At 45.0% G+C, this 5,079-nt stretch overlaps 1 pseudogene across 1 annotated transcript; it reads left to right on the top strand.

Annotated features, from left to right (window-relative positions):
* The first annotated feature begins 1,116 nt into the window (after positions 1 to 1,116).
* On the top strand, positions 1,117 to 1,899 carry LOC109939582 (bZIP transcription factor TRAB1-like; annotated as a pseudogene). The gene has a single exon (NR_163814.1). The product of NR_163814.1 is annotated as a bZIP transcription factor TRAB1-like (transcript).
* The last annotated feature ends 3,180 nt before the right edge of the window (positions 1,900 to 5,079 follow it).

The raw sequence follows: 5,079 nt of genomic DNA, 5'->3' as shown, positions 1-5,079 counted from the left end.
ACGGTTTTACTTTTATGACGCTTAGATGTGTCTTTACGTGATGATTTAGTGGCGTCACTTTATGTTTTTTTCAAAAAAGGACCGTACCCCTTTCTGTTGACCGCATTCACTTTCCCATCTCCCGCCCAAGATGACCAAAATTCCCCTCCTACCTTATCCTCTTGGCTGCTCATCACCGCAGACAAGCCTAGTCCTCTCCATCCCCTCAACCTAGCGCCGCCACCTGCGCCCACCATGCCACCCGCGCCCACCACCGGCGGCGCAGGGGAGGAGCCGGCCATCCTCAAGGCGGCGCTGGGCTCCGGCAAGCTGCGCATCGAGGGATATTGTAGATTCATATCAGCGGGACACCCGCAAGGCCGCAAGAAGAAACATCGCAACAACAAATACGCTGAAGAGTGGAAAGTGAGAGCCTGTGCTGGTCGACTGTGAGTTTTCCCCCTTTCACCTCTCCTGCTGGGCTGTGGGCCGCGGCCCCGGCGCATGGCGTCGTCACGGGTGATGGCGTCGTCGTCTCCGCCGTAGCACGCCGGGGCGGGCTCGTCCGCGGACCTCGCGTGATTCAAGAGCAGCGGCGTTGGATCGATGAACATGGACGACATCATCCGTAACATCTACGGCCCCGAGGCCGTCAACGCTGCCGCCGCCGAAAGCGCCGGCCTCGGCCTGGCGGAGCCCTCCCTGGCAGCCCCGGAGGCTGCGGCCCGGCGGACGTCGGAGGAGGTGTGGAAGGAGATCTCTGCCGCTGGAGGGCTCCCCACGCCCATCCTCCCTATCCCTCCCGCTGGGGTTCCCTGACGGTGACGGAGATGCGGCAGGGAGTGTGGCGGGGGGAGTGGGCGGCGTGAGGGGAGGCGGGAAGCGGGCACTTCTGGATCCCGCGGACCGCGCCGTGATGCAGCGGCAGAAGCGCATGATCAAGAACCGAGAGTCCGCAGCGAGTTCCAGGGACAGGAAACAAGTAAGGGGTAAAAGTTGAAAATTTGCATATCCTGATATAAATTTCTACTGGTGAGTGCTGGCTGCTACCATACCATCTCGGCTGCGACGGTCGTTTGAAGCTAACGGTCTTGGTTTTGGTGTTGATTGAGTAGCTAATTCTGAGATTGGCCATCTGATTTCTGAGATGAGCTCCCATGTTCATAATATTTGCGTTGTGCTAAATGAGGTATAATCAATAGGTGCTTATGCTCCAATTCTTTTATGGTGACCATCTAAAATAGAAAACAGCAGGACAATTGCTATGTCATCAAACATGATCATCATCAGTACTAGGGTTTCTTTAGGCCATGTTATTAGTCTTGACCTGTCTAGGTAGCATTGATGCATGTTCATGTGTTCTTTTTCTTAAACTGTCAGTCATTATTTGACTATGTTGTATTGCTGTTGGCATGTACCAATATTTCATGGCAAATCTTATATCCCAAGTTTTTTATATGCTCAACAGGCCGCACTTGAAGAAATCTTATATCAGTTTGAGGAAAAACTCCAAGCTGAAAGAGAGGAAGCTGCTAGGAAGTAGGAAGAGTTGCAAGCACAACTACAAGCTCAACAGGCCGCACTTGAAGAAAACCAAAGTTTGTTGCGCCAGACCCAAGAGGAAGTGAAGGGGATGCATACCAAGTTTGAAGAGACCAATGCACTACTACGAGCTATCTTGAAACTTCAGAAAGATTGAGGTAGGGATGCATACCAAGTCTGAGGATGATGCCTTTGCTTAAGGTTTTTCTACCTTGCTAGAACATATCTGTGGTTAGAACTTTATCAGAACTACGTGCAATCTGTTTGAATGCTTCAAACCTTTGTGGTGGAACCTTTGTATGTTTGAACCTCTGTTGTGGAAGAACTAGTGTGCTGGAATTGTGTATGACTTGTGATGAGAATGTTGTGTATGATGGCTTTTCTGTGTATTATGATTCTGTGAGTTATCATGAGAGCTCAGTGTGTCGTCACTGTATGGTCACTGTATGTGGGTGCCATAAGTGACGATCCCAACATTAGGTGACGCGTTGACTGGAAAGAATGTGACAGATAACACCGTCATATATAGCACCAATATGTGATGGACGAACGCAGCTGTCACAAAAGGTGATGACATTATGTGACGGTACTCTGAACAGTCGTCACAAGGTACATAATGTGACGGTCGTTATATGACGACCCTTATGACGCAACATTTTCGTCATAAGATGCTTTTTATGACCAATTTTGTACTAAACATGACACTTTACTTTTGTCATACAAAACCATTTTTTGTAGTGTATGTGGATGATGGGCACCAACTTGCTTCCCTGCTTGACATGCGCTACAAACCCTGTCTTTCTCAAAATGAACATTTGTTAGTCCCAAAATGTGTTCTCCCTTTAGAAGCTTGTGAAGATTATTCATCTCAACATGGGCTAGTCGGCGATGCCAGAGCCAACTCATATTAGTCTTAGCAATTAAGCAAGTATCGAGTTCAGCTCTATTGAAATCAACTAAGTATAGTTGACCCTCTAATACTCCCTTAAATACTACTGAATCATCACTTCTTCTAAAGACAGTAACACCTATATCCATAAAAAGACAATTGTAGCCGATTTTACATAATTGAGAAACTGAAAGCAAGTTATAATCTAAAGAATCTACAAGAAAAACATTGGAAATGGAATGGTCAGGTGATATAGCAATTTTACCAAGTCCTTTGACCAAACCTTGATTTCCATCCCCGAATGTGATAGCTCGTTGGGGATCTTCGTTTTTCTCGTAGGAGGAGAACATTCTTTTCTCCCCTATCATGTGGTTTGTGCACCCGCTGTCAATTATCCAACTTGAGCCCCCGGATGCATAAACCTACAAAACAAGTTTAAGCCTTGTTCTTAGGTACCCAAACGGTCTTGGGTCCTTTCACATTAGAAACAAGCACCTTGGGTACCCAAACACAAGTCTTAGAGCACTTGTGTTTGCCCCCAACATATTTGGCAACTACTTTGCCTGATTTGTTAGTTAAAACATAAGCAGCATCAAAAGTTTTAAATGAAATGCTATGATCATTTGATGCAATAGGAGATTTCTTTTTAGGCATTTTAACATGAGTGGAATGCCTGGAGCTAGATGCCTCATTCTTATACATATAAGCATGGTGAGAAACAGAATGAGATTTCCTAGCATGAATTCTCCTAATCTTGTGCTCAGGATAACCAACAGGATATAATATGTCACCCTCGTTATCCTAAGGCATGGGAGCCTTGCCCTTTACAAAGTTAGACAATCTTTTAGGGGCATTAATTTTGGTATTGCTTCCTTGTTGGAAACCAATGCCATCCTTAATGCCAGGGCGTCTCCTATTATAGAGCATGCTTCTAGCAAATTTAAACTTTTCATTTTCAATTTCATGCTCATTATTAGCAGTAAGTTGAGCTATGTGATCATTTTGTTGTTTAATTAAAGCTAGGTGATCATGAATAGCATCAACATTAATATCTTTACATCTAGTACAAATAGAGACATGATCAACACTAGATGTAGAGGGTTTGCAAATATTTAATTCATCAATCTTAGCATGTAAAATAGCATTCTCATCTCTAAGATTGGAAATAGAAGCATTGCAAAGATTTAAATCTTTAGCCATTGAAATTAAACTAGCATTTTCAATTTTAAGGCTAGAAATTGATTCATTCAATTTGTCAACCTTAGCAATTAAACTAGCATTATCATTTTTAAGATTGACAAGAGAATCATCACAAACATTTAACTTCTCAACCTTAGCAAGTAATTTGGCATTCTCAGTTCTAAGGTTAGAGATAGTGTCATGGCAAATGCTAAGCTCTTTAGACAAGTTTTCATTTTTCTCTACTTCCTTAGCATAAGCATTTTAAACTTTAACATGCTTTTTGTTTTCCTTAATAAGGAATTCCTCTTGGATATCCAAGAGTTCATCCTTCTCATGAATGGCACCTATCAATTCATTCAATTTTTCCTTTTGTTGCATGCTTAAGTTGTCAAAAAGGGCGAGCAAATCATCTCCATCAGCACTAGAGCTACCTTCATCACTAGATGTTGTATATTTAGTGGAGGCTCTAGATTTTACCTTCTTCTTTTTGCCGTCCTTTGCCATGAGGCACTTATGGCCGACGTTGGGGAAGAGGAGGCCTTTGTTGACGGTGATGTTGGCGGCGTCCTCGTCGGAGGAAGAGTCGGTGGAGCTCTCATCAGAGTCTCATTCCCGACACATGTGGGCATCGCCGCCCTTCTTCTTGTAGTATCTCTTCTTTTCCTTCCTCCTTCCCTTCTTGTCGTCGCCCCTATCACTATCACTAGACATAGGACATTTAGCAATGAAATGACCGGGCTTACCACACTTGTAGCACACTTTCTTGGAGCGAGGCTTGTAGTCCTTCCCCTCCTTTGCTTGAGGATTTGGCGAAAGCTCTTGATGATGAGCGTCATTTCCTCATTGTCGAGCTTTGAGGCGTCGATGGGGAGCCTACTTGATGTAGACTCTTCTTTCTTTTCTTCCGTCGCTTTAAATGTGACGGGTTGCACCTCGGTTGTGGAAGTGCCGCCTTGCTTGACGATTTGTTTGGAGCCTTTGATCATCAACTCAAAGCTCACAAACTTTCCTATAACCTCCTCGGGAGACATTAGCTTATAACTAGGATCACCATGAATTAATTGAACTTGTGTAGGATTACGAAAAACGAGTGATCTTAGAATAACCTTGACCATTTCATGGTCATCCCATTTGGTGCTCTCGAGGTTGCGCACTTGGTTGACCAAGGTCTTAAGCCGGTTGTACATGGCTTGTGGCTCCTCTCCTTGGTTTCGGATGAATCGACCGAGCTCCCCCTCGATCGTCTCCCGCTTGGTGATCTTGGTCACGTCATCTCCTTCGTGCGCGGTCTTTAGCACGTCCCAAATTTCCTTGGCGCTCTTCAACCCTTGCACCTTATTATACTCCTCTCGACATAGAGAGGCGAGGAGTATAGTAGTGGCTTGGGAGTTAAAGTGCCGGATTTGGGTGACCTCGTCCGAGTCGTAGCCCTCATCCCCTACGGATGGTACCTGCGCTCCAAACTCAACAATATCCCATATGCTTGC

Source organism: Zea mays, chromosome 5 (genome assembly GCF_902167145.1).
Source record: "Zea mays cultivar B73 chromosome 5, Zm-B73-REFERENCE-NAM-5.0, whole genome shotgun sequence".
Classification (NCBI taxonomy): domain Eukaryota; kingdom Viridiplantae; phylum Streptophyta; class Magnoliopsida; order Poales; family Poaceae; genus Zea; species Zea mays.
The sequence above is the reverse complement of the archived record's forward strand: the minus strand, read 5'-3'. Positions and strand labels throughout refer to the sequence as shown.